Below are 12,000 nucleotides of genomic sequence, written 5' to 3' on the forward strand. Positions count from 1 at the left end.
TGAAAAACTAAAGAATAAGGTATTGTTTCTTAAGATATATGTTAGGTATATATATATGTTAAGCCCAATATAAAGGTTAGACAACAAAAGATATGAAATTGCTTATGCACACAGTTAACGGACACAGTTTATGCAAGATAAGGTGAACCACAATCGCTTACACCAATTAAACCAGAAACCGTTTATGCAAACATAAGATGACCACAAGGTGTTACAGAAACTGGCTTGCAAGATGTTCCAGGAACTGGCAGAAATAAGACAAACCACTCCATATAAGGACATAAATGAAGGGTCAACTATGGAACAAAGGAGGAAGACTTCTTACTTCGGCCTCACCGACCACCGGGAGGCAGAGGTCGACCCCCTAGCAACAGCTGAAGCATGCGCAGAGTACCTCAACTACGTCATGAACACGGAAGTAAAAGATGTATAAGTGAGGGCTTTTTGAACTGCTCAGTACGGCAGTTGGCGGAGCGCAGACTCCCCTGCCGTCCAGCGCTGTCTTTGCTCATATTCTACTTGCTATAATTAATAAAATCCTAATTGGATTATGATCCGCTGTGGTCTCAATTTATAACAATTTCTGGTGCCGTGACTCGGATAAGGAACGGTGAGCTTTGGTCCTCCGGGGAGGCGCCCCGCGACATTTCGCGGCCCCGCGACCAACAGCCTACCTCAACCTTACCGACGAACCTAAATTCTAGAATAATGAGCAAAGGAAAAACCGGTAAAATCCCATAAAAATTCTGTGCACGGGAGTCCGGACGAAGACTCAGGACGCGTAAGTATTTTGCGAAATTCGCAGAGCGGAATTGTTCGCGGCGAAATTGTTCGCAGGTTTGCCGTTCGGGCGGGATTGGGTTTCCTGGAATATAACGAATGAGAGGTTCGATATACTGAACCAAGCGAGTGTGGACCCTTAAGTACTGCGTTTTCCATCTCCCGCGAGGGACTGGGCCAGGAACAAGGGGGAGCGAGTGAGTGTATATTTGTGGATATTCCAGAAGATGGGGGGCGAAGGGCAGCAAGCCTTCGACTCACATGAATACCCCTTAGATAATTGGAGAGATTTCCCTGAAACCCTAGGGAAAGATAAGCAAAAAAATGATAGAATATTGTACTAAGATATGGGGAGGGAAGACGGGGCCCAGGTAGAGGTCCCCGGAGTAAGACAATGGGTCAGAGTAAGAGTCGTAATTATAACCCAGAAAAGGATCCAAGGAGAGATCCTAAGAATAAAGCAGGGAGCAGCCCACCGGATGCACCACCGGACGGTCCCCTGGGGTTAATGATAAAGTACTGGGACATTCAGCCGTCCCAGGAAGGAAAAAAGAATAAGGAAAAAAATGGTCAATTACTGTATGAAAGTATGGGCAAAAGAAAAAAAAATTCGACCCGATATTTGGGTCCGCAAGACACAGTGGGTGTCTTGTACAAAAAGGTTTTATGCACAAGAGGCAGCGGGCGTCCTATGGTTTACAATCACAGGAGGCAGTGGGCATCTTGTAGTTAGGATCCTGCAAGACACAGTGGGTGTCTCGTAGAAAAAGTTTTGGTTTTTAGGCAGCAGACATCTGATGGTCTGAATCCTGCAAGATACAGTGGGTGTCTTGCAGAAAAGGTTTTGAGGATTTCAAAGGTATGTGCTGCATGAAAGTAATCTGACCATTCTGAATCAATCCATACTAAGCTGGGAAAACTGCAGGAGAATATGCAAAAGCTTAAAATTGTTGGAAGTGGATTGGATAAGGAGTTACTGGATGGTTCAGAGATATACTTAACCAAGGCCTTCTCCAGGTAACATGGATAGGTCTGTCATAAATAATAGAGTAAAAGAATTTACTCACTTTATAGAAAAAGGGGAAACTGATACACGGGTAACCAATGTACAGGGAGGTAATACAGAGAAATTGTATAAGGGAGTTAAAGGAATTCCTTTGCTTAAACAAAAGTATTGTCTGTCCTAAATACCTGCCATTGCCATCTTGCCAAGGCATTGATTACTGCTGGAGGGGAAGAAGCAGATGCTAATTCTATTGACAAAAGCAGATGAAAGGTCCTGCTGATAAGCCGGGAGAGGCAGACTGGGCGATCAAGCCTTAAGACCATGACAAAAACACAGGTGTTTGGTCCTATTAATAAGCGGCAGGAGAAGCAGACTGGGCGCCGACTAACCCTAAGTCCATGTCTGGAGATTAAAAGGTGTAAAGGTTAAAAAGAGGGAGACTCATTTACTTCATCCTGAAACCCCTGCCCATGATCAGAAGGGGCACTGCGCAAGTGCAAAGGACCTTCTGGCTCATTATAATACGAAGGGGGGATAGATAATACATATGTATAGGCGGATCGGGTGAGCCCAGGTTTTCGCTGTATCCCAAGTTTTGGGAGCCAGGACGGACCTGCTAGGGGGGCAGGTGAAGGGTAAGCGAACCCACCAGGTTTCTGCTGTATCTCAGATTCTGAGAACCGTGAGGAGAGTAAGCGGAACCATAGTGTGAGTGAGGGATCCCATGTGTAACTTTGTGTTTCTGTGTGACTGAGACGTAGCATAGCTACAAAGCGAGTGTGGAGTCCCGGTCCGCGGTTCCGTGTCTCCGCGGGGAGAGCGGCCGGAGACGGACGAAGCGTCTATATTTTTTTGGACCTGTGTATCCTGTCTGTGAGCGGGGGCCTGGCTGCCCTCCCGCTGTCCTGTCTGTGTAACCCTGTGTGTGTCCTGTCTGTGAGCAGCTTAGAAAAGGGCGGAGGGGGAGTGTCCGGCTGCCCCTCTCGCTGCTTTTTTTCTGTCCTGTGCATCTTCTTGTGTGTGTACAGCCATTAAATTATAGATACCCAATCGGTAATTCTCTGAGAACAGAAATAAAATGATTATTTTGTGGAAAAAGCCACAAAAGTTCTGGGAGGTTAAAAAGAAAAATTGGGAAAGGGTTTGTAAAAAAAAAAAAAAAAAAAAAAAAAAAGTATCAAAGAAAATTTGAAGAGGCATGATTGTAAAGGAAATTTTGCTGTAACCGAAACTATGATCTAACAACAGGGGAGCCGATCTTCAGAACCCAGAGATATTATTGTACTGACCCCCTTAAAAATATCATACAACTTGTGTGTAGGTGCTCTCATTTTCATAAGTGCATTTGCAGAGTACTGGGAAAGAGAAGCTATAGAGATTTGTAAAAGATTGGCTGAAATGGGAGCCGGTCAAGACAAGGAAATTCTGAAGAAAAGCCCATTGGGTTACATTTTGGCACATTGGAAAGAACTGAGAGGGTTTTCTGGGGCCTCTGTAAACAAGAAAACGTTGGTAAAATATTATAACCAATGCTGACATTCATACACTTTAGAAGATCAGGAAAAATTACCTAAAATGGAACTTTGAATTATTATACATTGTTATAATTAATGTTGTTTTTGAGGTGATAAGGAAAATGGAATGAAGTAATGTATGCAGATATGACAGAGTGCAAAATTAATATACCTCTTCCTGATCCCTTAATTTTGGATTTGGAAAAGGACAGGAAAAACTAAAAGCTAAAGAGATGTTGTTCAGATTGTGATACTGGGGAAAGATGTTAAGAAGTTAAGATGTTAAAAGGAGGAAGCTCGAGCAGCTCCTGTGTTTGAGCATGGGATGGGTGCCGGGATAGGCAAACAAATGGAAACAGACATGTTGATAGATGGGACTGAAGGGTTGTTGGATAAATGTGGACTGGGAGTAAAGGAGGAAACATGGAAAGTGGATAAAAAGAAAGCGGTTGCTTTAAAACTGGTGGAGAAGGAATGTTGAACAGAGGTGGGGGAGTAGGCTCTTCTGTGGAACCGGATCTGTGTGTGTGCTATGGGGAATCTGGACCCTGGAAGTGAGACTGCCCTGGAGGGGAGTGCCATGGGGCTGCTGCAGTGAATGAATTAGAACTAGAATTACATAAAAGCTGAAAAGAAGAGAGTTTATCCCCTCGTTGGGAGGGACCATTTCTTGTTCTTTTAACTACAGAAACGGCGATAAGAGCTGCTGAAAAAAGGTGGACACAGGCGTCTCGAGTAAAAGGACCCATAAAAAATGGAAAGTTGTGACTGAACCCAGAGACACCAAGCTGACCCTCTAGAGGACTTGGATAAGTAACTGAGAGAATTCATATTGACTCCTGTAAATCTGATATGGGAAATGAAGATATAGTTGAAATTATTTTAAGAAACCATAGGATAAGGGCCAGTATTAGTCCATGTCCTCCTATATGCAAACACTGCAATTTGTATATTAGAGCCAAGTGTCCCAATTGTTTGAAGCATATTATTACTCATAGGAGAGACCATGAACAATTTTTGAGAAATCTGTTACAGTTCTTTTTGCATTCAGTGTGAAATTACCACCTCGTTGGAACAGTTGTTGTGGGTCAAATACTACTGTCATAGTAGCCGACTGGGAATATACCTTTAACCTACCAGAGAGGGCAAGACCGGAGGGAGTCGGTGCTGCAGCTGAAAAGGTCTGCCGAGGGCTGCAACCCCTGGGGCTGTGACCGCTGAGCACTATGATCCTGACCGGACCTCTTTTGGTGTCGGTTCTGATAGGAACCATATGGGAAGATGCGGTGGCTTTTAAAAACATTCACAACAACTATAGTTGAATGTATTACCACACCTAGATGAGGGAGAATAACCTCTAAAACCTTGGTATATCACACTGTTTATGAATGCAAAGGAACAAAGATAGGCAGTTGCATATATAATCAAACCCAGTATGAATTGTGTCAGGAAAAACAAGCAAAACTGTGTGTTATGATCCAAAGGAACTTCCAACCTTGTATTGGGGTAGAAATGAGAACAAATTCAGAAGAAGGGAAATTAATTGGAACAAGTGAAGTTATAACCAATTTGAGTACCTCACTGTCAATAATTTTTGATGCATGTGATATTATAGATGATGATTTAGATACTAATAGTGGAAGTTCAGAGTGGAGGCAGTACTACAGTAGCCAACCAAAATATATTTGCCCAGGTGGATACCAATGTCATATAAATCCTGATTATGTACCTAATCAAACAGCTAGGTATCAGTCATCACACCTCTGTGGAAGAAAAGGATGGTCTTGTGTATGCTGGGATACTGCAGGCTAGGGATGTGATTATCAATGTAAGACTTTACAAGCTTCAATAGCAAGAATGCAAACAAACAATAACTGTACAACCCGTGCCTGCAATCCAATAAATTTAACTCTCATAGATTTAAAAAAAAAAAAAAAAAAAAAAAAAAAAATGGAAACAGAAGCAAGTAACTAAAATTGGACTTAAAATATATGGAACTGGGGAAGACCCAGCTGTGATTATTAGTATTAAGATCAAAAAAAAAAAAAAAAAAAAAACTGGAGTCCAATATGAAATTCTCACAGTTGCTAAAAATCTCCTTGTAAATCTTGCTGAAAATATATCTAAAGCATTGAATGTAACTAACTGCTATGTTTGTAGGGGAACTAACCAGGGAAAGAGATGGGCCTGGGAGGCAATGGAGAGTAATATAAGCGACCCTACAATCTGGAAAAATCGAAAAGGAAACAAAAGGAGACAACAATGGATCTTGCAAATGGGTATAATCGGAAAAAGTTGTTGGCAAAATTTAGAAAATGGTGTAAAACCAATAGGAAATTTACTTTGTGAAGGGGGTTATATGTGGAAGAGAGCAAAGAAAGACTGGGGAAGATGGGGAAATCCCATAGAAATAAATCACCAATTCAGTAACTGGACTAATGAAACTAACATACCAAACAGTTGGCCTACTCCAAATGGATATTATTGAATCTGTGGTAAAATAACTTTTGCATTTTTACCCCAAAATTGGACAGGTTCATGTATATTAGGAATGATCAGACCTAATTTCTTCTTATTAAGGAGAAAACAATATAAAAGAGAGTTACAAAATGGAAAGACAATGAGTGGCCACCTGAATGAATAATCTATTATGATTTGGCAACTTGGGCAGAAGATGCATCCTGGGGATACAGAACTCCTATATGTATGTTGAATAGAATTATAAGGTCACAAACTGTGGTAGAAATAGTAGTAAATAAAACAGAAAATGTATTAGGATTAATTGCAAAGCAAAATACTAAAATGAAAACTGCAATATATCAGAATCGTGTGGTTTTAGATTGCCTGTTGGCTCAAGAAGGAGTGGTCTGTGGAAAATTTAATCTTAGTGATTGCTGTTTAGGATTAGATCTATTGTTCTTAAAAGAAGGAGGGTTATGTGTAGCTCTCAATGAAGAATGTTGTTCTTTTGCTGACCATACTGGAGTAGTCCAGGACACCATGTCTGAACTCCGGAAAAGGTTAGATCAACGTAAGAAAGATCGTGAGGCGGGCAGGTCATGGTATGAAAACTGGTTTAATGTTTCACCTTGGCTAACCACTTTGTTGTCCACTTTAGCAGGACTGCTTATCATGTTGATTTTGGGACTTATATTTGGGCCTTGTATATTATGCTATATTTTACACTTTATTAGGGAACGATTTGACATAGCTAAACTGCTTATTTTAACTATGAGGTCTGGGGCAAATTATAAGAGTGTATCTATTGATGAGGATGAAGATTGTTGTGAATATATTATGTCACGTAGGGGCTACACTGATTGTAATTGTGAGGTATTACCCTGTGTGTGTTCTGATAAATGTTGGGATTGTAGAAAAAGGTTTATTTGCAGTGCTGAGAATGAAAGCAGCATCTAATAAACAATAATAGGATAAAAAGAAAAAGGGGGGATTGTGAAAAACTAAAGAATAAGGTATTGTTTATTAAGATATATGTTAGGTATATATATATGTTAAGCCCAATATAAAGGTTAGACAACAAAAGATATGAAATTGCTTATGCACACAGTTAACGGACACAGTTTATGCAAGATAAGGTGAACCACAATCGCTTACACCAATTAAACCAGAAACCGTTTATGCAAACATAAGATGACCACAAGGTGTTACAGAAACTGGCTTGCAAGATGTTCCAGGAACTGGCAGAAATAAGACAAACCACTCCATATAAGGACATAAATGAAGGGTCAACTATGGAACAAAGGAGGAAGACTTCTTACTTCGGCCTCACCGACCACCGGGAGGCAGAGGTCGACCCCCTAGCAACAGCTGAAGCATGCGCAGAGTACCTCAACTACGTCATGAACACGGAAGTAAAAGATGTATAAGGGAGGGCTTTTTGAACTGCTCAGTACGGCAGTTGGCGGAGCGCAGACTCCCCTGCCGTCCAGCGCTGTCTTTGCTCATATTCTACTTGCTATAATTAATAAAATCCTAATTGGATTATGATCCGCTGTGGTCTCAATTTATAACAAGAAGCATGTTGTGTTTAGATATATAAAATACCATGAGTCCAAAACCTTGGGTTGCAAGCCCAAGTTTGCAAATGGAAGACAAGTTTGTCAGCTGGGAAGTGGAAGTAAGATTGTGAGCTAAAACGACTGGGAACTTCTAACTTCACACGGATATTTTGTATAAATCCTAAGGGAAAAAAAAAAAAGCAGCATAGGAACCAGATGGCAAAACCAAAACAAATCAATAAATACATCCTAATTCATAATACACTTTTATTTATGAAAATAATAAGCTATGTTTATATGATAGAATAATCAAAGGGAAAAAAAAAACTTATTACTTGCAAATTTGTATATGTGATGCAGCTGCAAGGAGACAAACCATTCTTGAGTGGCTAGATATGTTTTTTCTGCTTTCCTCCATTTCTTTTAAGCCTTAATTAGAGCCAGATGTTTCTTATATCCTTTCTTTATTTGTTTGTTTTCAAGCCTGAATGAAATGTGGTGCCAACAGTGAATATTATCTTTGACTTTTTTTTATGTTTCAATTGCATCTGTCTGAGTTGGAGTCACAGACCAGTAAAATTCTAGCAAAGCAGTGCAGGCTTTCACTCCTGCTGTCATTCCCATCAGGAGCATTACTGCTTCTGCGCCTGCCACACATGAGCTATAAAAATCCCAGAGTGTGTCTGAGAACCTTGTCCCTGATAAGTAACACTGAAGGCAGATTGGAATGCTGTAGGCCATGAATGCAGCTTTCCCTCCCATAGTCAAAGAGTGCTGGGAATGTTTTCTATTTTCTTAATTGCTATTCATTTATATAGATCTGCAGTGTATTTTCCATTTTTTCTTTCTTCTCCTCGGGGAGGCACTGTCTGGTATGTAGATGAAACCATTTATTTTCCAATTTCATGTCTTACTGTGACCTCTAAGGTACCATCCCCTGAAGAATATTTTGCCATTAAATGGTAGTGATCTATAAGCAAGAGCTCTCCTTCTGAATCAAACTGAAGTATTCTTTAGTATTTAGATAATGTTTTTTAACTACTTTTTAAATGCATTTTCATTCTAAGAAGTGTATCAAATACAGAAATCAGTGAACTGTAACAACTACACAGGAAAAGTGTTAGAAATTACTATTCTGAAAAATTCATCTGACAACAAATTATGCCTTACTGGACAAATATTAGGCTTTTTACTTCCGCATATTTTGAGCAAGCACATATTTTACCCAGAATAGATCTTAAAAGCAAGTGCCCAGCAGTTTTCCAGTTGCCTTTCTCCCTTTTCACAGATGTGCTGTTGTTGCTCAGTCCTTGGTCAGGCTTCTTTATGCTACAGCACATGCTAAAGAGCTTTTTGGATAAAAAATTCTTCTGTTTTCTTCCACCAACTTCTGTACTAGTAATTCCTACCCCAACTGTTTTAGTTCAGAGGAACTGAAACATGTGGAAGGAGGATGTTAAGGTACCAGATACACCTAAGTGCTGGTGTGCCTCAGTTTTAAGGGTGAATGAGCCTCTAGGATTGAAATTCCTTGCTTCAAATTTACTCTTAGTTCAAGCTAGGTTTAGATGCAAGGGAAAAAAAAAGGTTATTTACACAATATAAAACAAATATCACACTTACTGAGCTTTCCAGACACGCAGGTAGCATAAATGAGAGAAAGTCATGTTTAACCATCATGATAAAACTTAAACAGGTTCCCTTCCCTTCTGCTAACCAAACTCCTCACCTTATGCATCAGTGGTGCCAAAGGAGTATACCTGTACAGCACAAACATTCCACACATTTTGAAACTCTAGTTTTGTCCAGGGATGCAGATCCCCGTTAGTGCTTGAAGCAAACAAGGATCAATGCTGGACACCACCACTGAACTTCATTTCCTGTGAAGGAACTCTGGATCCCATGCTCTGACTCCACTCCATGATGCAAACCTGGACATTTAAGTTAGGATGAGCAGCTAAGATCCAAAGTGCTCTCTTGATCCAGATTAAAATGCCAGTGTTGTTGTCATGGGCCCAGGAACTGCAAGAGCAGCCTTGCCTTTATGCTGCCACCTTGGAGATTCTCTTTTTTCCCCCAGGACATCTTCTTCCCTTTTTGTCCAGGGGGTGGTTTCAGCACCCTTTCGTTTGGGCTTCTGACTTCTTTGCAGCCCACTGACAACACTGAGTGAACTTCCTGAGCTCAGGCAGTACTGTTCCAAGACCAGACTCCCCATATGGTGCATGAGGGACTCACTCCATGCCTCACCCCAATACCAATGTAACCATGAGGTCCTGAGTCATCCACACAGGCAGAAACACCTTCCCATTGTGAGCCAAGCTTCTGCCACACACTGAAGTTAATCTGTCTCACCCAGAGCCAATGCAAAAATGTGCATTTTACATAATTGCCTGAAAGGGATGGGGCATGTATCTTGTCACCAGATTTTCAAGGTTTACCATGACAGTAAGCAGTCACACTGGCAGTGTGGCTGGAGATAGCCAGAGGGTGTACAGTGACATTGGTACATTTGACTTTCTAATGCAAACTGGTTAATTCCCAAATTGGTTTACTTAAAGCTACTTCTAGTTTTTAAAAGTTTTTGACTGATAGTTTTTCAGAAGTCTTATGCGGCTCTTTCAGATTTGTGAACAACCAGATAAAATGGGAAATTGGGAAGTGCTGACTTTCTATCCCTTACTTGGCCCTAGACAAGTTTTCTTACACACAGGTAAGTGCATCCCATTCTAAAAAACACTCTCTGTCAAATATGTAGCAAAGTGGTATCAAGCCCACAGAACTATAAAGTTTAATGAATTTATCCCTAAAATGCAGTCTGAGAGTGGACAAATTTATTTGCTACTTTTTGTCAGGTATGGCCCCTAGTCTTAATTTTAGAAACTGGTGAAAAATATGAAAATGACAAAATCTGTAATTGCCAACATTTCTTGAAGTATGTCAGCTTTTTTCTTTCAGAATGCATTTTCACCTTACAGCAGAAAAAAAGTGTTTTTTTCTTTAAAAGAAAAAGGGAGCAAAGTCAAATAAAATCATAAATATTCCTATTATAAAGCTTGCCAAAACAGAAAGATCCCATTCATGCAGTTCTGTTTACTCGGTTGCTGGCTGCTCCATTATGTATGATACAGGAGACCAGGTCCAGATCTGGGTCCTCCTTTTTCCACAGCATTTGACTTTCACGGATTGTACTCCCCAGACCTCAAGAAGAGTTACTTTCAACTGTGTTGTAAATTATGAATAAATAACAGAATCAAGGGATTTTGACAAGGCAGCACTGACCTTTCCTGAATTTGACTGCAACAGTTCTCTGGCTATGAGAGTAATACGTCTATCATAACCTATAAATGCATATATTTTTTCCCCTGAAACATGACAGACATCTTATATGAATAAATCAATTTTATTTAAATAATATTATAGGCATATCTTGTCTATTATAAACTACCATGCAGTTTTTCAAAAGCACCAATATTTCACAATAATGTCAATTTTCTTGAGAGCAGCTACTTTTTTTCTGAGTGGTGTCTGTAAACTTGTCCGACTTCACTCATTCAACTCAAGAAAAATCTGTTGCCAGTGAAATGCTGAATGTTGTACCTTCTAACTTGTAATAGTTACCTTACTGTCCCTGAGCATCTCTTTTGAACAGTGCTTGAGAAGAATGGGTGAAGTGTTCTGTGTAGCAAAAACCCACCATGAAACGGGGTGTTTCTTTCCTTTGTGGCACCAAAAATATAGCAGGCACAAGAGCATTACAAGTAAAATCCAAGAGACTACCATTTATTTGAGGCTTCAGGATTTGTTTTTCCTTGCATTTCTTCAAGCTTAATAATGCAATACCACTTTCCTCAATGCAAAGAGAGTTTTTGTAAGAAGCCTGCCCTACAGTTCTGTGTCACAGACTGCATTAGACTCCAGGATGAGCTTCTTCAAAAGCATCTTTGTAAAGCATGGTTGCACCAAAACCAGCAGATGCGTCTGATGGCCTTATTTGTTCAGTTGTCCGATCGTTTATGGGAGATTCACAGCAGGGAGACAAAAGTGATACCTCTCAGGAGGCTGAGAGTCCTGCTCATGTTTTCTGCAAAGAAAATGCACACCCCTGCAGCCACTGCTGAATTTAAATACAGACAGAGCCAGAACCACCAGGCTGAGGCAGTCACAAGGGAACCGTGTCAGGCAGCCACTCTTCTGGCCATGACATTCAAGTACTGGCACTTCTTGTTTCTGAAAAAGCAGTTTTTTCAAAAGGAGTTTGCTGAGCACTCTCCATGTTCACTCAGATCACTGAATCCCACGAGGCTCACTTTGTTAACTGATTTTGGCTTATCACAACAGACTTCTGTAATAATTCCCAAGTTCTCTTTGGTACATAACCATCGTCTTCACAGCACTGCAGAAGCTTTGTACCCCAAGCATTCTAACCAGAAAAAAATCTGCCCTTTACAATAGTCCCAACAATTTACAAACAAGAATAATGTGGTATAATGAAGGTAAGATTATAGTTGGGTGTAATAACACACTGTATTTTGCCAGCGTATCCCTGCTGCAATTAACAGATAAGCTCCTCAGCAAAGCCACGGATCTTCCCTCTTGCTTATGCCAACAGAAAATCCAGTTTTAATGGAGCCACAGCAATGAAACTGAAGTCTTAGATTTGCAGAGTGGAGTAAAAAAG

This window comes from Melopsittacus undulatus, unplaced genomic scaffold (assembly GCF_012275295.1).
Source record: "Melopsittacus undulatus isolate bMelUnd1 unplaced genomic scaffold, bMelUnd1.mat.Z mat_scaffold_186_arrow_ctg1, whole genome shotgun sequence".
Classification (NCBI taxonomy): domain Eukaryota; kingdom Metazoa; phylum Chordata; class Aves; order Psittaciformes; family Psittaculidae; genus Melopsittacus; species Melopsittacus undulatus.